We start from the raw sequence: 26,323 nt of genomic DNA on the forward strand, positions 1-26,323 counted from the left end.
CTGCTCATAGCCAAAATGGTTGCAATAAAATATCTTCCTCTTCAAAGTATGAGTCCAGATACAGCAGTGTAACAAATAAAAGTAACACTTGGAATCTTTTTTGTGAATATTAGCATTAATTATTTCTGTAGAAATATGAGGCTACAGTCCTCATGATCTAGCTAAATAAACACTACAGTCATCACCAAAAATGCAGTTCATGGTACCAGATCTGCTTCCTTGCTCATTAATGGGGCCTGCCAAAGCTTCACAGTATAAAGCTAAGTGTAGTCAGAATTAACATATCTACTGACCTAAGACCCTTAGTACAAGGAAGATTTATTAGAATATTAGACCATAATTTTAATTCAGGTTACTCAACTTCCATAAAATCTCACATACCTTTTATATTTTAACATGTTGGAAGGGGCTGTCCTTGCATAGGATTAGAAAGATCTGCTGGGGCTAGAAGAGAATTAAAAAGAACTGGTACTTGTCATAGGCTGACTTTCATGTATCTGAAAAATATTGTACAGAAATTGAATAGAGTCTATTACCATTTTGCTCTTGTATTTTTTGTGTGCTAGATCCTGAGAAAATTCATTCAACTCTGCTTCTTTTTTGTTGGAGATGTATAACTGCTATTAACATGAAATAGGGAGGAAAAGCAAGGCTAACGCATCTCATTTTCCCAGAAAAATTTTTTCCTCTGAGATGCAAAAGGCTTTCTCTTCATCTTGCATGCAGAAATATTCTTTTCCAGTTTCTGTGAAGTTTCCTTGCCTAATGAGATCTGAATATTGCACCAACTGGTGGAAACATTTCTTAGTTCCTTAGTCTTATTCTGAAAATGAATACTATTTTTGCTTCCAATAGTCCCGGGTTAGAGAAATATCTTATACTGTTGATATTGAAAATGCACAGATGATACCTTTATAATAAAGTCTTTCATTTAACAAAAATTTAATGAGCACTGCACTAGGCATTGTTGGGATAGAAAATCCAGTGAAGAGAGAACTTCTATTTCCAGCCAAAATTGAAGAACCATAAATACCCTCATGAATAAACCAGAAATATACACAATACAAATCAAACAATGGTTTAAAAACATTAAACATCAAGCAATAATGGACAGTGATTCCTGTGAGATGTGAAATAGATGAAGTGAGACCTACAATTGCTTCATCTTAAAGCCTTGAAAGAATTTCCAGGCTAATGCACAGGTAAGAAGTCAGAAGGAACCTAAATGACTCCCTGTGTTGGGAAAACAAAACTGAAAGTTCAGAAAGTCCAAAGGATTAGAATTCAGAGGATTGTGTACTAGAAATCAGAGAACCCTAAAGATCTACAGAAGGTGCCCTTTGAGTATTCAGCAGAGTATTAATCTATGCATACCTGTGAAGAAACAAGCTATGATGGAGAAAGATTCATCTGAAAGAAATAAGACTGTTTGTAGTGGTTATACATGGGTAGGACTAGTGCCTATCACCACAGCCAGACTAGAAATCCTTATGACTCACAGAGTATGACACAGAATACACAGTCTGTCTTAAGAGTGGGAAACAATTAGTCCTGGTATGAGCAATGCACTGGTCCTGCTTGATAAATCTTAAAAGAAGACCTGAAATGATAAAGATTTTAAGTAACTTAACTGCATTCCAGAATGAAGCTCAAGAATATTTGTAAGAATACAAAAGTATAAGCATACAACAAGTTAAAATTCAGTGTTTGACATCCAATATAATACTTCTAGATACACAAAGAAACAGGAAAGTAAGACTGTCAATGACAACACTCAGACAAGTGAAACTGATCCAGTAGTGACATAGAGGTTAAAATTTGCAGTCAAAGACATTAAAATATAAGGAATAACTACTGTATATATTTGAAATATTAAAGAAAGAAAAAGAAGACTATAAAACCTAAATCAAAGTTTTGTGGATGACAACTACAATGTGGGAGATAAAAAATACACTGGATAGGATTAACCATAGATTAGACACTGCAGAAGAAAATATTAGTGAACTCGAAGATGTAGCAACAGAGCAACAGAAACAATCCAAAATAAAACACGGAAAAATATTAATTTAAAAAAATCAAACAGTGCATTGCGTCCTGTAGAACAACTCCTTATGACCTAACATATGGATAATTAGAATTCCAAAGAGGAGAAGAAAAGTAAAGGATAGAGAAAAATTTTGAAAAAATAATAGCTAAAACTTTCCCAAACTTGCTGAAAATTGTGAATCCAATATCCAAAATGCTCAATTCCAGACGCAGGAAACAAGAAGAAAAAAACCTACACCAAAGCACTTCAATTTCAAAAAATTGCTAAAAATTAGGAATATAGAAAAAAATCTTAAAAGCTGGCAGAGGAAAAAAGACATCATATAGTAAGGAAGAAAGATTAGGATACCAGCATATAAAGCATGTAAGAATATGCCATTTCTCCTGGGAAACAATAAAACCAAAAGACAGTGGAGCAACATCTTTTTCTTTAACATTTTTAATTTATTCACTCATGAGAGATACAGAATGAGAGGCAGAGACATAGGCAGAGGGAGAAGCAGACTCCTCACAGGGAGTCTGATGTGGGACTCAATCCTAGGACCCCAGGGATCATGCTCTGAGCCAAAGGCAGACACTCAACCACTGAGCCACCCAGGCATCCCATGGAGCAACATCTTTAAAGTACTGAGAAAAAAAAATGAACTGAAAAAATCTTGAAAGACAAAAAAGAATTCTATAGCCAGCAAAATATCACTCAGAAGTGAAAGTGAAAGACTTTTCCAGACAAATGAAAGTGGAAATAATTTATCTCTAACAAGGAATGCTAAACAACATCCTTAAGACAGAAGGAAAATTATACCAAATGGAAATACAAATCTACATAAAGAAATGAAGAGTCCTGGGAATGGTAACTACAAGGATAAATATAGTCTGTTTAATTTTTGTGATCTCTTTAAAAAGGTAATTGACTCTTCAAATAACATTGAACATAGAGTGGAGTTCTAATACTCATACAAATCAAATGTGTCACATTAACAGCACATAGCCTGGGAGGAAAAAATTAGAAGTATAATTATTTAGGACTTTTATACTATAATAAAGGTAGTTCATTTTCACTTGATCATACTTGAATAAGTTAAAGCTGTATACTATAAACACTAAGAAATTAGAAAAAGAAGTTTCAGTTAACACAAATGGAAAAAAATAAGAGTAAAGGGAAATCAGTGTCTTAGAAAACATATACTACACAGATGAATAAAAAATAGTTCTAGCTTTTATGTTTAGATATTAATTTTTGTTTATGATGTGAAATTAATTGAAGAAAGTTACTTTCCCATCGGTACATTTTTGAAAATCAATTGATCATGTGTTTGTGAGTCTATAATTGGACTCTCTAATCTGTTCCATTGATATATTTGATATCTCTGTGCAAATATGGCATAAAATATGCATTCTTTTTTTCAAAGATTTTATTTATTTATTCATAAGAGACACACAGAGAGAGGCAGAGACACAGGCAGAGGGAGAAGTAGGCTCCATGCAGGGAGCCCAATATGGGACTCAATCCTAGGACCCCGGGGTTCACGACTTGAGCCAAAGGCAGATGCTCAACCACTGAGCCACCCAGATGTCCCCAAAATATGCCATTCTTAATCACAGTGGCTTTATATTAAGTTTTGAAATGACTTATTGTGGATCTTCCTGCTCTATTCTTTTATTCTTTTTTCTTTGTTTTGACTATTCTACCTCCTTCATTTTTCCAAGTCACTTTTAGAATTAGCTTGTAAATTTCTTCAAAAACAATTCCTTCTGAGATTTTTATTGTAATTGTTTCAAATCTATAGATCTATAATTCTTCTATAGGAAGAATTGGCATCATGAACATTATTTTGTCTTCCAATCAATGAATGTGATATATCTGACCACTTCTTTAGAATATCTTTAAATATTTAAATATTTAGAAATTCTCAGCAATGCTTTATAATTTTCAGTATAGATATCTTGCTATCCATGGGGATCCCTGGGTGGCTCAGCGGTTTAGTGCCTGCCTTTGGCCCAGGGCATAATCCTGGAGTCCCAGGATCGAGTCCCACGTCAGGCTCCCGGCCTGGAGCCTGCTTCTCCCTCTGCCTGTGTCTCTGCCTCTCTCTCTCTGTCTACATCTATCATGAATAAATAAATATAATCTAAAAAAAAGATATCTTGCTATCTTTTACGAAATTTATTGTTAAGAATTTTAAATTTGATGATAGTTGTTTTTTCCTAAAGTTTCATTTTCCAATTACTATCTGTATTATAGATTCAATTAATTTTAGTATATTAATCCTGTATCCTGCTAATTTAGAATTAAGATGCTTTGGATGGAAAACTCTATGCTATATATGATAATGCACTTTCATGAATTCAAGCACTTACTGCATGCCTCATATATGCCAGAAATGTCCTGGATTATTTTCTGATGGAAATTTGATGATTGAGTTATTGCTTAGGGCCATTTTACCTGTCTTACTTTTTCTACCCACTTAATTCTGAGTTAGTATTATAGCATTATGTTCTATAATATAATTTCATGATATTATTTTTAAAAATTATATAAGTAGAATTTGGACTAAACCATGAGGCCTAGATACCAGTCCATGATGTTAGTGGTCTATTTTGTTTTTTAATAGAGCTATAATTCTAGTTTAAGTTTACTCTAATTATTTTATTCTACCTTTTTGATGATTTTATAAATTTGCTTATATTTTTGGATAAATATACTGCAGTGTAGTAGTAAGAGAATTGAATGTTGAGGCTCTAACTGACTCAGATACTTTGTGTAGTTAGTGATTCTTTCTTTGGATATAAAACACAAGTATTTCTTAGATAAGACACAGATAGAAGGCCTGATCTTTCTGCCCCTCCTTGATGAGTTATTCTGAAATGATTAACAGAGATGAAGTAAAAAATAAGGAGGTTTTCAGTCTACAATTCCAGATACAGCTTTTCATGTCAGTAGTAGCTCCCAGAATGTGGCAATCCCAACTGTTTTGTATAGGATCAGATACTAGATGCCCTAATAGTATCCTTGAGGCATTTTGCCTCAAACATCTTCTTTGTGTCAGCAGTTGGACAGCTCCAAATTATGGCCTTGATCAACCAACCTCAGCACCACTCAGAGAAGCCATTTCATAACGGGGTACATACCGATCCTCTTTTTTCTTTTTTTTTTTTTTTGAGAGAAATCTACAATGAGATATAAACACTGAGGTTCATTAAACACCATAAATATATAAAATCAAAACAAACATCTCAAAATGTAATACCTACAATATATAATGCCCACAAAATACAATATGTATAATTTTGTATTCTACTTAATTCTTTTTTTTTTCTTTTTCTTTTTTTTTTTTAATTTATGATAGACATAGAGAGAGAGAGAGAGGCAGAGACATAGGCAGAGGGAGAAGCAGGCTCCATGCACTGGGAGCCCGACGGGGGATTCGATCCCAGGTCTCCAGGATCGCGCCCTGGGCCAAAGGCAGGCGCCAAACCACTGCGCCACCCAGGGATCCCATGTATTCTACTTAATTCTTAAACAAGAACCACAACCACCTTAATTGGTTTCATGACTAATGAGGTACAAATTGCCATCTTAAAAAATATTACTCTAGAAGTAGCAACTATATGGAGACATAATCTTTAATAAAAGAGTTTAAGAATTAAACAAATTTCAGGTTTAGAGGAATGAATAATTCCCAACAATTTGAATATGAGGATCCCATATATTTATATATGAAACCTAATCAGAGATTCTTATAATAGAAAATAACACAGTTAAAAATGATATCCTAATGATTTCTGCACCACTGCCAGACATTTTTGGTAGCATTTTGTTTATTTCAGCATACATCTCCATATAATCACACCTCCCCAAAATTATTTACTTATTACACTGATACACAAAAGAACATGACTGGATATTTTTTAGCTTACTAGAGCATATGTTCTGCTTTTTCTTTTTTTTATCTCATGGAAAAAAATGACTTTGATTTAGGTTTTTGGAATTACATGCATCTGGATTTAGATGCACTGAGGTAAGTGCATGTGCATGCACACACACACACACACACACACACATCCCTTTGTTGTCTGCTTCCAGCTACCAACAACTCAGCTCCCCAGTTTGATATATTATTCCCAATTCTAACTCAAGAGTTAGGCTAAGGGTCAGAGGATGATGCCAGAGTCCCACATGTAAAAAACTACCCACGAAAATGTTTTTGGGAAGGCTACTTGTGTAGCTTGGCAAGTCCAACATGGGCAGCATCTCCTCCAGTAGCAGCACAGATCTCAAATCTCAAGTGAGAACTCAGGAAGCCCCTGACTTGTGTTGGTGGTCAAGTTGTGTGAAAAATATGAAATCTTAAAAACTAGACTGACAGCAGCACAATGAGATTCATAGACTATGAAAGGCAGAATTATATCTCCCATTTTGCTCCAGAGCATAAGATCACTGAAAGGACACGCACATCGCTGACCGGTGGAATCATCTACTGTTTCCATTAGGATTATGTTTGCCCCAACTAACAACACTATAAAACAAAAATACTCCAATGGCGTAAGCATGTAGAAGCTCATTTGCTCCATGCAATAAGGTACGTAGACAGTCTAGAACAGCTTTTGCCGGCTCACCTATGCAACCAGAGACCTGGTCTTTAACTCTTCCTTCCACTATCCATAGCATATTGGCCTTTATCTACATTCTTATAGCTTCATGAGATCAAGATGACTGCTCAGACTTCGTATGCACATTTTTGGCAGTAAAGGTGTAGGACAAAAAAGCTGAGAGGAAAAGTAACTTCTCTCACAGAGGCTGCACAGGAAGCCCTCACTAGAGACTTTCACAGACATCTTATTGGCCAGGAATGGCCATTTCCTTGCTGGTAGAGAAAATGTAAAATCAAGTATTTTTAGTGGGCATATTGGTACCCTGCATTAAAATAAGTAAAACGGAAATTAACAGATGACTCTCTTTCTCTCTCTCCCTCTCTATTTTTTTCTCTGAGTGCATGAGTTCATGCACTGAGTTCAATTAAATACACTCCATGTATGACATGAGTCCACTATAATTCATTTACGAATACTAGAGAAGAAAATTTGGGAGGGAATTAAAATTTATTGAATATCTCAAATGTGTTAGGCATGTTGTTAGGCTGTGTGTGTGTATACATACAGATACACACATTTTATATATGTGATATATAAAATAAATATATTACCCTATGTATATTTTCTTATATATAATATATTATCCTTTATCACCCATTGTCCTATTATATATTACTTATATATATAATCCTAAAAAATCCTATAATAAAGGTATCATAAATATTGCTTATGTCTATGCTACAGATTAAGAAAATGATGCTCAGAAAGATTAAGGAGGTTGCCTACAGCCTCAGCCTCTTAGAGCAAAATTAGAGTTAGGATTCAGACATAATTCTGTCCATAGCCTATGCTGCCTCACATTGATAAGATAAAACAGGCAAGAAAAAATATGCATGCAGTGTTTAGTAGTCTGCACAAAATTTTAAAGTGATTATTACTGAGACACTCAAGTCACCAGAACAATACATTCAGCCAGAAAATAGTCTCTTGTGCCCAGTAGTTCATATGTAAATTTTGAGTACCTTCCAAGTCCAGTTCTAATGTGACAGGGGCTTGGAGAACCTGTTGCCAAGCAAGCAGCAGGGCTACATTTTTTACTCAACTGACTAGCTGTTCTGATGTCATTTAGGAATAGCCTGAGGGTAAATGTATCTTCTTGCTCCTGTTTCCTGAATCCCAGATGAACAGGGTTTTGTCAGAACCCCACGTCAGGCACAGCTTTGGCACAAATCCCAGAGCCACCATGTGGCCACCACAATGCTCAAACTCTTTCCATTCTGGCATAGTGAAAGCCAGATCTGTTCTGAATTGGAAAAGAGAGTGTGACATTGTTCCCAGAGGAGGAGATGGTGGAAATAAAATAAATTTCACTGTTATTATCAAAATATAGCTTGCATATTTCATTAGTAGGGAATTTAGGAGCATTTCAGGTATTGTTTATTAACATGGCTCTGGGATCATTTTCACCTTATTCCACCTTCGACAGGGCATGCATAGAATAACAGGGTTTTCTGCATAATGTACAACTTTTTAAAGCTGTGTTATCTCTGAGGAAAATGAGATTTTCATCTACTAAAAAAATACAATAAGAAATGGATTTGTTTAAAATTGGATTGAGTTCAACACAGATATGCAAAACTACTGCTAGAATATTTGCATCTTGCCTCCTTTAAGAAAGTAACCAGGATGAGATCTCACAGTCATTTGAAAAACTGAAACTGTCTTCTCATTATTACCGTTACTGGTACACTGCTTCTACTACCTCTAATGATCAATTCTCATGGCAGCATCATACACTGTTTCTTCAAGTGGGAGGGAAAATGACAATCATCATTCTGCCTGTGGCTAATGCCTGTTGAGACCAATCCCTTTTGGGGAAGTGGGGGAACTGATAATAATTCCCTCTGTGATTTTCTCCAGGGCTGGGCAATATCTACACCCAAGGCCAAATAGGGAAACTTGTATTTGTAGTCACAAGTAGAAAGTTTGGCAACAAATATAGGTGGCCAGTAAACCCCCAATCCTACCTTTGAGGCTCTGAAAATCATCCGAATGAACAGAAAATCATTAACCATGGACTTTTCTGCCAATATAAGAAATACAAGAGAAGCTAGGATTTGCTCTTCATGTTGTGTGGGTGTGCCATTTTATTCTGTGCTCCCCTCGCTCAGGGAAAATGCAGGAAGTAAGGATTTTTTACAGATCCCCAACTTAGTATTTTTCAAGGCACTTAACATACTTTTCTTTACCTTCACAGGAGATAGGTATTATTATTTTCATTGCACAGAAGAGGAAACTGAAGTTGTCAGTGGTAAAGAAACTTCTGGGGATCCCTGGGTGGCGCAGCGGTTTGGCGCCTGCCTTTGGCCCAGGGCACGATCCTGGAGACCCGGGATCGAATTCCACATCGGGCTCCCGGTGCATGGAGACTGCTTCTCCCTCTGCCTGTGTCTCTGCCTCTCTCTCTCTCTCTCTCACTGCGTGCCTATCATAAATAAAAAAAAAAAAAATTAAGAAACTTCTGCATGGTCTCAAGATAATAAATAACAAGCCAAAATATGAACACATATCAGACTAGTTCCAAAAACCATTTTCTTTTTCTGTATCATGTTCAGAGATGGGAAAAACTAGTTGTGAGAAATGAAAGGTGACATTCCCATGGCAGAGCATATTCTACATTGGGGGCCTCATATTCTAGAAGGGGAATGGAGAAGCTGAAGGTCATTTTGAAGAAGGGTGACTTGGAATGGAGAGGCGTCTGGACATTATGACATAAGGAAAAGTCAGAGAAAGATAGGAAATGAAGAAGACTTGATCAAGGATCTTAATGAACATTCTCAGTGTAAGAAGGGCTTACACCGGGCAGAAGGATTGCCCACATCCCCAGGACCAATGTATAGCTGTTAGAGGAAAACATAATCCACCATAGGAAAGGATTTGTTGTAATTTGATAATAGTTCCAAAGCTGAATAGTCCATATCATATGGTGTTGACCCAGAGGCTTAACCTCCTGAATCTAAGAGGCTGAAAAGGGAACTTCTGCACTGGGTAGAACATAGAATGAGGTGCCCTCCATGGAAGCTCCCACCATTTTTCTTTGATTCTGTGATCATAACTCTATGTGAGTTAAAAGTCGTGCATGACTTTTGCTTCTAGTGTAGAAACATTATTGGCATAGTCATTGTGGAGCAAACAAAGATGATAATGAGAAGTGAGCAGCAAGAGGAACAGGAGTAAAAAAATGATTTAGTCAAGAAGAAGCCAAGTCAGAAATAGGATTTCTGACCATGTTCCCCTTCTTACATCAGATATTCTTGAAAATAAAGAATCAAGTTTATAAATCTGTACTTGTAGATCAAAGGGGAAACAAGGAAAGAAGGGAAATGGCAAGATTAGAAAATTAGATTGGGCAATTAGATTATAAAACTGAAAGCAGTCAGGGGGAAATTTAAGGGCTTTTGGAGCTTAGTGATCATGTCTTATTCTTCTACTTGCCCAGTACATCCTCTACCACCTATTCTTGGCACTCAGAACTTATTATATATTTGTTGGAACTCTCAGAAGGGGGATAAACCTTAATAAAAGACAGAATTCAGAAAAATGGAGAGACATGAAAGGAAATTGCATGCATTGTGCAAAAGGAAATATTTTATTCCATGCACACTCTACCCATTGTGGAAGTTAACAAATGCCTGCCTGAATATGAGCTGATCATGTGCCTAGAAAAGAAGATGCTATGTATTCTTTTGCTGATACAGAGAAATGTGAAAGATGTAGAGGCAAACCAGCATATCTAAAACCAGCATATCTGCTGTCTGAAAGAAATGGCATAGGGTAGAAGTATGGCTTTTTTGTTGAATCAGACCCAATACTGGGAATGCCATTCATAGACCCCATTGACTGGGCTGAAAAATCAGGAAATTCCTTAAGGATAAGTTTCTACGTATTGCCTGTGTGAGACTACCATAGTGATCTGTGCTGATTGAGCTAGGAGCAGATTTCTTTTTTTTCTTTTTAAAGTTTTTATTTTAATTCCAGTTAGTTAACATATAGTGTAGTATCAGTTTCAGGTGTACCATGTAGTGATTCAATACTTCCATACATCACCGGGTGCTCATCACTGCAAGTGCCCTTAAGCCAGAGGCTTCTATCTATGCTCTATTCAGAATCATATTAGAGGTCTGTCAGCATAGACATTTTTTACTGGTGATTTGCCAAATAGATTAGCTTTAGGATTGTCAGATTCAGCAAATGAAAATACAGGACTCCCAGTTAAATTTGAATTTCAGATACATCATTTTTTAGCATAGCATGTCACAAATATTGCATGGGTCATATTTATATAAACATATAGTTACTGTTTATCAGAAATTCAAATTTAATTGGGTATATTGTATTTCATCTGGCATGCCTCATCAGATTGGAGCTCAAGACAGAAAGTTTCACAGTAACAGAAAAATAGGAATTCTAGAACAAGAGACACAGCTGAACAAATGGATGGAATTCATGAGTAGGAAGCAATAGTCGGCTACTGCTGGAGGAACCAAAAATGCTCCAAGCACTAGAGCTGCCACTGTGTGAAGAGGATGCTGTGGTACCCCTGATAACATCCCAGTTCCTCATGAAGTCTAACCATGTCCTGCTAAGACAGCTGCCAAGTCTACTGCTCTACTTATGACTTCAAGTAATAAGCCCCCAGTATCTGGGAGAATTAGTGCATTTCTATTATTGACAGGATATAACTGATAGAATATAACTCTTAGAGACACTGTTACTTACCTCCTCAATATTCATCCCCCCCTTTTTCCTTACCGTCAAAACCCTGACTTCAATTGGGACAGTAATATGCTGATATGATCTAAATCAAGCTCGACAACCTGGTTCCCTGTTCCACAGCCTCTCCCAGACAAAAAGGGCAGGTGTTGCCGGCTTGGTCCCTCTCACGACCCTCTGCCCACCTCAAGGAGGAACTGATGGGAAAAACTGCAGCAGCCTTCAGGCCACCGTGATGCAGCAAGCACAAACAGTCAAAGCTAACATTCTAAATGAGAGCATCATTGAGCAGCTGACGCAGCACCAGCAACCACCTCCTAACAGTTATATATCTTTTTATATAAGGAAAACAAATCCTCATTTGCTTATGCCACCATTAATTGAGGTTTCTGTTACTTGCAGCCGTATCCAGTCCTAACTAATAAATCAACCAAAGGAATCATCTTAGAATCTGCTGAAACTATCATACTTCAAGTTCCATTACAAAGCATGACAAATAAGAAGATAGGATTACCTCCCAATATGCCATGATTATTCGTCACTTCATAAATCTTTTTAGAATTGTTCCTACACATAATTCCTTCTTATTCTTCTCTACTTACCTGAACTCTTTCATTAAATATTATCTCTTTTCTGAGAGATTCTCTTATCTTTGCCCACATTGATCCTCTTTCTATTCTGACAGTATTTATAGTCTGAAACTTGAAACACTTATGTAATGCTTGGAGAATGCAGCCCTCCCTTGCTTTACAGCTTAATTTTTGTGCTGTTATGTATGGAACCTATCCTTTTATTGAATGGTAAACTTCTGGAAGGTAAACACTATGCTCTTATTTTTGTGTTTTAGTGTCTAACACAATATTTTCTAGGTAAAAATACTAAGGGAGTCTTGACGATGCCACTAATAATGTTGTCAAAGAATATTTGTCGGGATTTGGTAAGACCCCTGGCCATGATTCTAGAGTATAGGCTGTACTAGATAGGTGTAGCCATGGCCTGAAAGAGAACCAAGGAAGGCAGAAGTAAGCAGCTATGTGACTTTGGCAAGTTACTTAACATCCCTGAACCTTCTCTTCTAAAAAATAGAGTCTCACTATAAAGATGAGAAATGATGTTGGTAAGTGCATTCCCCTGTGCCGGTCACATAAAAAACATTAGAATCATTAAAATTCAGCCTTAGTCTCCTAATATGTATGCTAGCCAAATTAAAAAATCTTTTGGCGGCATTGAGAAAGGATAAAATTCCATATTTTGCTCAACAAAATGGATGGGAATGGGAGAAGGATAGTACATTTAAAACACACTGGACTGGTAAACAAGAGATGTACTTCTAAGTCTAATCCCGTGGCTAACTGGCTGTGTGATCTTGGGTAGGTCACTTAACTGGTTTGAAATTCAGTTTTCTATTCGTATAATGTGGATAATGGGACTCGATTTGCCTGCTTTGTGGAGATATTACAAAAATCATGTGAAATAATGTATGAAAATGTATTTTGAGAAATACAAACCATTATATTAACTGCAGGGTGGAAGAGAGAATCTATTGATTCAAAAATCATCAATAGATGCAAATTTATTCATAGCTTGAAAAATCTTGTTCAAATTTCAAACTCACATTGAATGATTTAGCAAAACTCCAGCACTTAAGAAAGTGTTCAGCGACAGAACGAGCTAGACTTTAATTAAATGGAACCGAGATGAAATTAAAACAGAAAACTCATTTCCCTTGAATGAAATGCAAATGCATTTAAACACACCAAATAGTAGTACTATTTCATTTTTTAAGGAACACTTGTGAAAAACATTAGCCACACTGAGAAGAACTGTCAAGACTTCAAACCTACAGTGTTAGACTGGAAGAGACCGGGGCACCAATTCTACCTGGTATGGACATTACACACCATAGTGAGCTCTCACATTCATGCTCTGTGTGACTCAAGATCATTAATACAGACTCAAGATCAAGGACTACAAACTTCCCATCAGTACTGTCTATCACTTTATTTCCAATAATGTTTGGAGGTATGATCATGCATTTTTGTTTATTTGGTGGGTTGGTTAAGGTAGGGAAGGATGTCCAGTTGAAAAAAAAAACATGCAAAACTAGGTATGTTTGAAAAGGGTCTCATTTCCACCTCGGGTCAGCAGACCTCCCTGGAGAAGTCTTTACAATGACAGGAGTCTATACCAATGCCAATGCATTTGACATTTCTCTTCTGAGATGATCATTCCACCTTCTTGATCGAATTCTCCCTCATTTCCCCATCTGGAAGGAATTGCTTGGTCTTTTAAGCTACTGGAGCAGATCTAATCTATGCTAACCATCCATAAACTCTTCATTCTCTTGTAGTGAAGTATTTGTGTGTATGCAGTATGGCCCATAGTGGATTATGAACTCTTAAATGGCCTGCTAAATATGTTTTCACAACCTAACTCCAAGGGTTTCTAGGCCAATATCTTTAATAAAGGAAGCAAATGATAAGTACACTGGGTGATAGTTATGCAACCAAGCCTCTACTTTTGCTAGAGCTCTAACCAGTGGCTATTAGTCTAAGGCTCATTGACTCCCACAAGGTCAATGAGTGATCTTTCACAGTATTCATGAATACGAGGTCTGTCCTTTGCTGTCTACCCATCTGTCACTATCATCTATTTATCTGTCTACTTATGTTAATTGGTCTGGTGAGATGAATGATCTCTGACTTTCATCAGAATCTCAAAAAGACTTAAGAATCATTGCATTCCATCCACATTCATATTGTAGACTTTCCTCCAGTAGTTCCTGACTTTGCCTGAACATTCAGACAGCTTTTAAAATATATAGCTATTGCTTCACGCGTTATTATATCTTTGATGGAGGGTAAAGCATAAGCACAGGTGCTTTTTGAAATTCCCTAGAAGATTCTCATGTGTAAACAAAGTTGATCCTCAATCTTTAGTCACTGGGTATTGGAACTCTCTGAGGCTGGACTGCTACCCTGACCCCTATTCTGTGGAAGTCCTGATCATTCCTACAGGTAGTAATTTTCTAGGGCTTGTTCTTAATTCAGCCCTTAATCCATGACTTTTGTGCCTCAGACTCCAAAATACTCCCTTAGGTCATTTAAAATTTCTGTCACTATACTCAGTGCTCTCTTATCCTTTTAATTCTAGCAGGGAACATGGCACATTTAAAAAATATCATCTGTGTACCTAGAAGGAAGAAACGTGAACTGTAGTGTTCAAGGGAACATGTCCCTATATGGACATGTGTAAGCACAAAATGACCTTGGACCCCCCCAAAAAATGACCTTGGAATGGGTAGCTGTAGTGATAATTATATCAGTCCCTCTAGCTTTTTGTCCTTTGGGGTTTGCTTTCCATGATTTGCCAGGAGACCCAGAGTTTGATTGCACTCTCCCATTCCCCTTATGTTAAGAATCGACAACATTTGGAACAGAAACAGGTTTCTGAGACATTGTCAGATCTCTTCTGGGGATTTTTTGTGACTAGAGTGTTTATCTCCATTTGCCATTTCCTGTAATTAGGCAGCATATCACACATCGGATTCTTTGAAGGACAATTATTCATTGTGTGTATCATACAGACTCTTTGCTTCTCTGCCTTTCTGAGGCAACCTCTTTGGACATTTCACTCCCTATTAGCAATTCTGCCGAAGTGTGATACGTAGAAAAAGCAGAAAAAGAGACTTAAATCTAAGTGTTGTTGTTTTCTCACATCTTTGCTCAGGATCAGGAAGGTGAAGAAGTCAGATTTCATAGCTCAGGTTTGTTTTACAATCCCTGGTGGATGTCTATTCAAGACATTCCAGTCCAAAATATATAGATATTTTGAAAGGTTAGCTCACTTCTTAAATGTCTTCTTAAACTATTTTTTTTCTTCATTTACTGAAAGTGGCAGGTGATTTTAACTTCTACTTTTAGTTCCCCTGAATAATTCTTCTGATGCTAAGCATCCCAATACCAGTGACAGCTTGTATGTGGCCAGGATGAACTGACCAACATAAAAAAACTCCCAGAGAGAAAAAGCAGGACATTTCAAGGTCCCACATATTAGGAGGAAGAATCACACAAGCAGAGGCTGACAAGTGAGTGGCTAATGGAAAATGTGACCAAAAATATGTCTGACCAGAGAAAGTCACAGAGCTAGTAGAAGTTCCTGTATTTATGAGGTGAGTTGCTAGTTCTGATAGAGCACCCACAGGGTGCCAAGTGTTGGGAAATCAGCCTCAGTGGGATATGTAATCATGAAAGAACAGCATGACAGGAACAATGACTAGCAGCCTTTATAATCAGTGTGGACCAAAGTCATGGGGAGAGTGGATCCTGCATCATTATGAAATAAACAGATCCTAGAGGCAAAATTATTAATATTTAGGAAACTAGAGCTCATTGGTGAAGCATCTCATTGGTGAAGCATGTTGGCCTTTCCATCACTCTTTCTTCTGGGGACATTAACTTATACTGCTAAGGCTTTAGGGGAGAACTATGGGATAGCAATATAAGATGTGGGCTTAAGATTCAGTCAAAGATTCAATTCTGCCACCTATTAGCTATGTGATTTTGATATTTTTTAAACTTCTATAAGTCTGGCACAAATAAGTATTGATCTCTATTAACTCCCATTAATAATAATAACATTGTTATTATTATAGCAATCATCAATATATATTCAGCATATAGTGTTATCCTAGGCACTGAGTTTGCCAATGGACCTAGCTCCTGAAATCTGAGAATAGCCTAGCCAAGTGAGAAGACTAAGTTTTCATGACATAAAGACCTTAACTCTAGTCTGAGCCCTACTGATTGTCCTTTTATGACTTGGGAAAAGTTATCTTTGCCATTTTATTTTATTTTTTATTAAAAAAAGGATTTTTAGAATTTATTTATTAATTTAGAGAGAGCACATGAGCAGGGGGAAGGGTAGAGGGAAAGGGACAGAGGAAATCCTCAAGCAGACTCCACACTGACTGTAGAGCCTGACATGGGGCTCAATCCCAGAACCCTAAGATCATGACCTGAGCCGAGATCAAGAGTTGGATGCTTAACTAACTGTGCCACCCAGGCACCCCATATCTTTCCATTTTAAACTGCAGTTTCCTCATTTTAAAAATGGAAGTAATAATGGCTACCTAAAAGTTTTATAAGAATGAAATAACGGTATCACATGCTGCATTGTTAGTAAATGTCTGGTGTGTAATGGGTTCAGAGAGTAATCATAGCTCTTTCCACCCCCTGCCATCCCCCAGCCACTGAATGACAAGGTTGATATTGACAGTGGCAAGGCACAGTCTGACCCAAGCATAAGCATTGAGCAAATGCACAGATTAAGATTGAATGCACATGCTTGGTCAGGTAGTGGAATTAGAGTGGAACAGTGAGTGATGAAACCAGCATTGAAGTTGACACCATGGACACGGAAGGTTCAAGAAACATTCTCTACAGTAGGAAAGATTATTTTAACCAACATCGTAGGAAAGCATAGGGGAAGGTTAATTTCTGTAGGCTTCCAGAGACCTTACAAAGGGCTAAGAGCTAATCATCTTGTGAATATACTTGGTCTGGGATGTTCATAAGATATAGCTATTTTATAATACTTAGTACTGAAAGCCTGTGCAGAGGTCCAATGGATGGAAAAGACATTTTATTGCTGTTGTTCTAAATATAACCATCAGAAAATTAATAGGTTGGCTCTCTTAAGTTGACCTTTTCATAAAAGTGTATATCTTGTTTATTTAAGTAGCGTCTGCTGTCTTCGTTATAGTTAGTGCTAGGAAATGGCATTGATTGAGAATTGAAATGAACTCACCAAGAAACTCTGTATTTGTATTTGCTTTTTCCTCAAGATTAATTTTTAAAATCAACATCTCTTTTTCTGATGGGCCGACAGTCTCTAACAAGAACAGTTAAATAAACAAATCATTAGGCTGAGAACAGACGTGCCACCACAGGTCCAATCGCCCAATTTAACTGATCACTGATGGATCTTAGTCATGACATATGACTTCCAATTTTACAGAAAGCAAAATGTCTGCACTGTTTTGTCAATTATTGTAAAGAGTGGCAGCTTACAAATATGTTAAATCAAAAAAAAGAAAGAAAAAGTTGTAACATGTCACTGGCGCTTGTTTTCTGAGATCTGTTCTCTTTTCTTTGTCAATAACGTATTTCTGTTGGGTTATATAAATACAGCATGTTGCTGTAATCAGTATCTGCTCTGTATGAACATGCTTTTAGGAGCAGGCAGTGGCTGTAATACTCGTTATTCAAACCTCCAATTTTTCTTCTATTGAATAACAGCTTTTATTTGTAGCCTTAGTGTTGATTCCATTCCAACCTCTTTTCTCAAGATGGAGGAGGATGAGCCCCTAGGGTCCTTCTACTGCTTTTCTAGCTAGGAATTATTTTCTAGTAATGTAAGCAGGAGGTGCTTTTTCTCCAGGGTGAAGCATTAAATCCCAACACATGCCTTCCTGGGGCCTTAACCGAGTTCGGAGTGCTCTTGCTGAATCAATTTTGGGCAGGGAATCAGATTTCTCTGTATTTAGCAGATGTGCCTGGCACATGACAGGGAAAATCAGATTTTCCAAGGGTGTTGGCAATATTATTCTGCAAACCTTAGTTAAGAGGTATGATAGAGGTGAGATAAAGGGCCTCAATTTATTTCTTAGACAAACTGTCTAAAGGAGAAATAGGTTTGGAATGTAGGAGGCAATTGTCCCCTCTTGGCTGCTTTGCTAATTTAAACAAAAAAATGGCCTTACCAAAATACTTTTATAATGGAGGCAATACTCAAGAATGATCAAATAGTATCTCCCATCTACTCATGATGGAAAAATAAAAATATTAAACTCTGTCCTGTTATGGAGTATATTTTAGAAAAACACCTCCCTTTCTGAGTAAGGGCCAAAGCTAACTTGTAGGGTGTTTTGTAAAATGTATCAACAGGTGTGAGAAGTTGATGTTGGACTTCCTGGGTATGGATTGTACACTTAATCTATAAATAATCAGGAGAATGATAATAGCTATTATTCTTCAAATAGTTGCTATATGTCAGTTTTTGGCTAAGCCATTGGCATATGTAACTCAGTTATTCCTGCCAGCTACACTATGAAGTAGGTGTAACCCCTTTATTCTAGGTGATGAATGTAATGATTCAGGTAACTTGCAGAAGGTCCTACAGTTAAAAAAAAAAGTGATAGAGACAATGATTGAATCCAAATCTGATGCCAAATTTTGTACTCTAAGCCTATGATGGCTACATTTATGAGTCAGCTTGCCTGACCTAAAGGATGCTCAGGTAGCTGGTGGGAGTTGACTGGGGCAGCTTAGCTGGAATAAGTGTGACTCTCATCTTCCTCTTGGGACAAGCAAGGAAGCAGAACAATAACTGGGTTCCAAGAAAGTAAGCCCCATCATGTAAGTAGTTTCTAAGCCTTTGCACAAGTGGTGTCCATTTCTTCAGTCAAATAAATCACATGACCAAACTCAAAGTCAGAAGTAAGGAAATATATTGCACCTTTACAGTAGAAATGATTGCAAAGTCACTGAAAGAGGTCATGGCTTCAAGGATGGTGAAGAATTGGAGCCATTAATGCAACCCACCATGAATATAAACATATTTTAAATGACATAGGCAAATTACCCAATTTTCCCTATAATGGGATGTAAAATTGATGCCCTAGAAGATGAACCATATTTATTTTATCAATCTCATCTCCAATATGTGGCTAATAATGATATCATTGGGAGAAGTACATTGCTAAGCCCAGAGCCTGACAGTAGTAGCCCTTTGATAAATGTTAACTGTTATCAATATTATTACTTCTGGGATTAGATTGAAATATATACCCTCATAATACTTCCCCCTGCTTTTCAAAATTGAACTATCATTAATCTACGCTCTAGGAATTAGCCCTGGCTTTTGAAACAAATCTGATCAGCTTCCCAGATTATGCCATATTTATGCCTCCTAGCACATCATCACATATGTCAGTTTGAGAAGTTCAAACTCTTGCTTTGAGAAGCAAGATTATAGGAATTTTTATACCAGATTTCTGGAGGAAGTGTCAATTGTTTTATCTTTTCCAGTTCTCCCCTCTAAGCCTGCCTTTTTGGAAATAGGCATATTCAGAGGTCCCCGAAACTGACTTTCCCCTGTAGTCAAACAAACAGATGCATTTCTCTGTCTTTCCTTGATGAAAGGGGGCCACTTCCAAATACAGTTGTCCTTACCCACATTACATTTATTAATTGGAAATAAAAATTAACTTGGATATAAATTCATTGTAAGTAGATCGATATTTTCCTCTGCTCCCTGCTGCAATTTCCTTACTCAGAATTGTAACACATTTACTACATTCAGCACCTAGGCCTTCAGTGGGTATATTCTGTAAATCAATGCCTCATAATATAATTCAAACTAATCCCATAATTGAATCTAATTAAGAACAGCTTCAGATAATTATTATAGAATTATCAAAAGTAGAGATTGAAGAGATTTGTTCATTTATCCCATGTGCCCCTGCTGAGACTAGGGTTCCCTGTAGCTTTTCCTTCTAGTGATCTGTCTGGTCTTGTTTTGAAGTCTTAAAGAATTAATCTGTCTGATGTTTTATTTGAGACTCCACTTAGAAGTATAAGAGGTTTCACTGGTTATTTTAACATAATATTTATTGTCAGTAGTACTTGTCTCTCATCATTCTGTTAAGATATGTATTTCATTTTTGGAGTCATAGGACAATCTAGACTACAATACATTCCCAAGAGAGAAAATGAAATTCTTTGAGAAAATGTATACAGTGACTTAAAATATGATTATATATCGGCTGATCTAATGAAAAGTACAGCCAGATCCAGTACTCACAGAAAACTTGATTTTTCCTTCTCTTGGCTCTGTTTTTCTCTGATCAGTTTCCATTTCTGGTAGATGGTCCCAAAGAAGTGGCAAAGGTCAACCTTGATTGCGCCAGGCTTTCATATGAGATCCATTCTTTGCCAATGTCTATATCAGTCCCCCTCAAAGTTTGGTGATTGGCTCTGGGTTAGATGCCTACCCTTGACCAATTCTATCCCAACTTAGATGGGATATTCTGATTGATTAGCCTATGTCACATATCTACCACCATGGTAGGAATGATAGGACCCCTTGATCAATAAGGTTTGTAGAACCATAACGAAAAGAAGAAAGGATTAGTTCCCATAAGTAATGGACTTAGGGGCACAAAAATAAAATATATAGGTATTTTCCACTTATCTTAATTTTATTCTATTTGAATGGATTGCAACTTCTTCTATCTTATTTCCTTAGGAGTTAAACTATAAGGGTGCCCTCCTCTGCTATTTCAGCTATTTGAAGTGTACAATAAAAAGGTTTGCTTTTGCTGAATTCTGAAGACATCTTTGAGAACCAAGTGATTAAACATGCTACCTGTGGAGGGAACACCTTGATATTTCAAGCATCCAAATTAGCCTGATCTGAGAAGGACATAAAGGGAATGTATTAGGGGTAGGGGGAAAGAATGAGGTGAAGAAGGAGGGAATTACATATCCCTTTCCAATTCAGAAATCTTAAAATCAAATGATTTTTTTTTCTTGAGAGAGAGAGAGAAAGAGAAAGGGCAAGCACCAGCATAAGGGACAGAGGGAAAGGGAGAATCTTTTTTAAACAAAGATTTTACTTATATATTTATTTATTTGAGAGAGAATGAGAGCACAAGCAGGAAGAAGGGACAGAAGGAGAGGGAGAAGCAGGATCTCCGCTGTGCAGAGAGCCTGATGCAGGGATCGGGCTTGATCCCAGGACCCTGGGATCATGATCTGAGCTGAAGGCAGATGCTTAACTGACTGAGCCACCTAGTTGTCCCAGAGAGAGAGTCTTAAGCAGGCTCCATGCTGAGCATAGAGCCTGACTTGGGGCTTGATCTCATGACCCTGAGATCATGACCTGAGCCAAAATCAAGAGTTGGGTGCTTAACTGACTGAGCCATCCAGGTGCCCATAAATGATTTTCTTAATAAGAGAATGATTCCTTAGATCCAGCTAAAATGTTAGGATACCTACCAATCTTAAAATATCATTCCCTCATGAATTCTTTTTCCTGAAGAAAGCTAAATTCTAATCAAAAGTTGTGTCTGCAGTCAAATAACACAGTCTCTTCAATAAATGGTGCTGGGAAAATTGGACATCCACATGCAGAAGAATGAAACTAGACCACTCTCTTGCACCATACACAAAGATAAACTCAAAATGGATGAAAGATCTAAATGTGAGACAAGATTCCATCAAAATCCTAGAGGAGAACACAGGCAACACCCTTTTGGAACTTGGCCACAGTAACTTCTTGCAAGATTCATCCATGAAGGCAAGAGAAACAAAAACAAAATGAACTATTGTGACTTCATCAAGATAAGAAGCTTTTGCACAGCAAAAGATACTGTCAACAAAACTCAAAGACAATCTACAGAATGGGAGAAGGTATTTGCAAATGATGTATCAGATAAAGGGCTAGTTTCCAAGATCTATAAAGAACTTATTAAACTCAACAGCAAAGAAACAAACAATCCAATCATGAAATGGGCATGACAGAAAAGACATGAACAGAAATCTCACAGTGGAAGACATCGACATGGCCAACAAGCACATGAGAAAATGCTCTGCATCACTTGCCATCAGGGAAATACAAATCAAAACCACAATGAGATACCACCTCACACCAGTGAGAATGGGGAAAATTAACAAAGCAGGAAACCACAAATGTTGGAGAGGATGTGGAGAAAGGGGAACCCTCTTGCACTGTTGATGGGAATGTGAAATGGTGCAGCCACTCTGGAAAACTATGTGGAGGTTCCTCAAAGAGTTAAAAATAGATCTGCCCTACGACCCAGCAATTGCACTGCTGGGGATTTACCCCAAAGATACAGATGCAGTGAAACGCCGGGACACCTGCACCCCGATGTTTATAGCAGCAATGCCCACAATAGCCAAACTGTGGAAGGAGCCTCAGTGTCCATCGAAAGATGAATGGATAAAGAAGATGTGGTCTATGTATACAATGGAATATTCCTCAGCCATTAGAAATGACAAATACCCACCATTTGCTTCCACGTGGATGGAACTGGAGGGTATTATGCTGAGTGAAATAAGTCAATCGGAGAAGGACAAACACTATATGGTCTCATTCATTTGGGGAATATAAAAAATAGTGAAAGGGAATAGGAGAGAGGAAGGGGAGAGGAGAAAAATGAGTGGAAAATATCAGAAAGGGAGACAGAACATGAGAGACTCTGAACTCTGGGAAACGAACTAGGGGTGGTGGAAGGGGAGGTGGGTGGGGGGTGGGGGTGACTGGGTGACAGTCACTGAGGTGGGCACTTGACGGGATGAGCACTGGGTGTTATTCTGTATGTTGGCAAATTGAACACCAATAAAAAATATATTTATTAAAAATGTCAGGAAGCAAAAAAAAAAAAAAGTTGTGTCTGACTTCTGTTGGCAGGTCTGACCTTGTGGGTGGAGGAAGTTGTAGGGTAGGTTCAGTCATGGCAACCTAAGTAAAATGTTCACTTTTTGCAGATGACATGATACTATATATAGAAAACCCTAAAGACTCCACTAAAAAAGTGCTATAAGTGATGAATTAATCATGGATTGGAAGAAGAAGTATCACTAAAATGTCCAAACTACCCAAAGCAATTTACAGATATAGTGCAATCCTTATCAAAATACCAATGGCATTTTCCAGAGAACTAGAACAAACAATCCTGAATTTGTGTGTGAAATCACAAAAGACACCAAATAGCTAAAGGAATTTTGATAAAGAGAAACAAAACTAGAGTTATCACAATTCTAGGATTTTTCAATTTATATTACAAAGCTGTAGTAATCAAAACAGTATGGTACTGGAACAAAAATAGATACATAGATCAATAGAGTAGAATAGAAAACCCAGAAATAAACCCACAATTATACGGTCAATTAATCTTCGACAAAGGAGGAAAAAGCATTGTGATGGGAAAAAGAGTTTCTTCAACAAATGGTGCCAGAAAAACTGAACATCTACATGCAAAAGAATAAAACTGCATTACTTTCTTGTACCATACAGAAAAAAAAAACTCAAAATGGATTAAGGATCCAAATGTGAGACCTGAAACCATAGAAATCCTAGGAGAGAGCACAGTCATTAATGTCTCTGACATTGGCTGTAACATCTTTCTAGGTAATGTCTCCTGAGGCAAGGGAAACAAAAGCAAAAATAAACTATTGAGACTACATCAAAAAAAAAAAAAAAAAAAGAAAAAGAAAAAAGCTTCTGCACAGCAAAGTAAACAACCAACAAAACTAAAGACAATCTACCAAATGGGAGAAGATATTTGCAAATGATGTATTCAATAGAGGGTTAGTATCCAAAAAATATAAAGAACTTACATAACTCAACATCAAAAGCCCAAATAATCCAATTAAAAATGGGCAGAAGACTTGAACTTATGTTTGGAAAAATTGTAGTATTGCAAGTGTTTTTAATATACATTGAAAAAATATCTGATAGGAAGCTAATAAATTTAAATGAATAAAAAACAGCCTGGTCTATCAGTGAGTTTGTCTTGTGCATTATTTCCAACATGTGAGGCAAATAAAGATGTAGAGAAGGGCTAGCAGCTAGGAAGAACCTCCATGCAATACCAAAATGTGTGCAGCTTGAGAATAATGGTCAAATCTGAAAGAGTGATTGAAGTCACTAAGATTTTTCAAAGGCTTTGTTTGAAAATCGGAGATTGGCATTAAAGAATGAGACTTCTCCCAGAAAGACTAGTTATCTGGCTCCTGGGCTAGCATCTACTCAAGTGGTTATTCAAAGTTTAATGATTATTACTATTATTTAAAATAGCACAGGTTAGGTCTATTAAAAATGATGGAATTGTGTCACTCTTTGGTATATTACAAAACTACCTTCCAACTCCAATCCATAACCACTTATCTAAAGAGATGAAGTATCTTAGTATCAGATGATTTCGACTGTTGGAATTAACCGTAAGTAATTTATACTTGGTTGCATCATAATTTGTACAACAAAATATCTTTAAAAAGGAGTATCTTTAAAATCTTGGACAATGATTTTTATTACCTTCTCAGGCCCTTCCACCTTATCCCTCCTATACCCTGAAATCTCTTATATACATCCTGCATTCATGGGTTCCTGGGATTTGCTAACCTATCCATAAACTCTAGAAGAATATTTAGAGCATATGGAGCATGTTTCTCTTCCAGTTAGTTACCAAGCATAATTAGCACCTTAGGCTAGGGATAAATTTTATATCTTGCTTAATGAATCAACAAGTAATGACGTCATCCTAATATAGTATATGTTCCTTATCTTCCTTTCCATCTATATCGCTAAAAACTTTCAGAGCTAGCACTCCAGCTATATAGGATTTAGGCCGTTTGCTTTCCAAATAAATTACACAATACCAGGATTTCCTAACTTGATGATACCTTAGACTTCACTTGATCCATTTAGCTAATGGAAAAGACCCTATTAATAGGTTAGGTGAGAGAATCCTGTTCTTGGCATCTGGAGAAATCTCTACTTACTGTGCCAGATGTATTCATGAGGTCAGGCCCAATGACAGAAGATGCTCCTTACCTGCCTGTGCTCTTATGTGATGAGGATTGGGGGATGGGTAGAAGAAGAATAGAAGGCGTACTGGATTAGTAATACACATAGACTGTCCTTTCAGGATGATGCTTACACCTGAAAAAACAAGAACATAAGTGCAAGTCTGGTCTCTCTATTATTACTTAACTATTTAGCACTTGATGTGTCTGGGGATCATCGTAGTAATTACTCTCTACTCCTTGAGGTGGGTAGAGAGTAACAAATATAAAACTGCCCCCAACTACCATCCATCTCCCTTAAACCAAGATTATCATACTACTCTTTGCAAGGAGTCTTATCTTTCCTGGGCTAATCCTTATATTCTTCTAATCTTTTTAAACTTAATTTTTTAAAAAAGATTTTATTTATTTATTCATGAGAGATGAGAGACACACACAGAGAGAGGCATAGACACAGGCAGAGGGAGAAGCAGGCTTCCTGTGGGGAGCCTGATGTGGGACTTGATCCCGGATCCTGGGATCATGCCCTGAGCCAAAGGAAGACGCTCAACCACTGAGCCACCTAGGTGTCCCTAAACTTTATTTTTGTCCAAGCTATGTAGGCACATAGTTTAAAAAATCAAAATTTTCACAAGCATTATAATTTAAAACAAAACTAAATAGCCGTCATCTGCCTAATTCTTTGCCCTTTCCTGCTTCCCAGAAACAGTCACTTTTTGTTTATTTTAGTATTTACTAAAATATCCAAGATATCTTGGAGTAACAAGATTATTTTACCACTTTTTGATTTGGGAAGGTTTTGGTGTTAATGATTATAGTTTTATGGAAGCTGAGAACTTCGCTCTTTTTTACCATCTCTTCTTTATTTGTGCCCCATTTTTCTGAAATTGCCATAATTATGATTAAACTGGCATTTAGTACTTACTTTAGTAGGACAGTGTAAACACTATGCACAGCTCAACTTTGTAGTATGTGAAAATTACTTTTACTTTCTCGCATTTATTTTGTTTATCTGGAGTTAAAAATTGTATTCTGTTTGCTTAGTTTTTTGTACGCACTTATGAATTCATTATCAAACTCATGAGTCATCTAGAATCTTCTCTCAGTATATGCAGACACGTCAGACATCTTGTCAATTTCATCTCCTTGGAAACATCTTTATCATAGTTTTCTGCCCAATTCCTAAATGGAATCTGGTCTTTATGTTCCACAGCTGTCACTTGGGGGTTGCCCTTTACCATTGACCTGGGGACTCCTTTGCCTTTCTCTTGAGTTTGATCTGATCCTTAGATCACACC

The 26,323-nt window shown here is 37.1% G+C and overlaps 2 long non-coding RNA genes across 4 annotated transcripts in view; one reads left to right on the plus strand and one right to left on the minus strand.

Annotated features, from left to right (window-relative positions):
* The window catches only part of LOC144311212 (uncharacterized), an 86,829-nt gene extending 60,680 nt beyond the window's left edge, over positions 1-26,149 (minus strand). For 2 of the 3 annotated variants that reach the window (XR_013376780.1, XR_013376779.1), the window contains exons 1-2: positions 25,951-26,149; positions 25,054-25,161 (exon numbers count right to left, since the gene is read on the minus strand). This is a non-coding gene — a long non-coding RNA (uncharacterized LOC144311212). Of the gene's footprint in view, positions 1-381; positions 445-25,053; positions 25,162-25,950 lie in introns of all 3 variants that reach the window. The other variant, XR_013376778.1, reaches the window with a different exon arrangement.
* The window catches only part of LOC144311211 (uncharacterized), a 140,383-nt gene that overhangs the window by 90,665 nt on the left and 23,395 nt on the right, over positions 1-26,323 (plus strand). The gene's annotated exons all lie outside the window — the stretch shown is intronic.

This window comes from Canis aureus, chromosome 3, assembly GCF_053574225.1.
Source record: "Canis aureus isolate CA01 chromosome 3, VMU_Caureus_v.1.0, whole genome shotgun sequence".
NCBI lineage: Eukaryota > Metazoa > Chordata > Mammalia > Carnivora > Canidae > Canis > Canis aureus.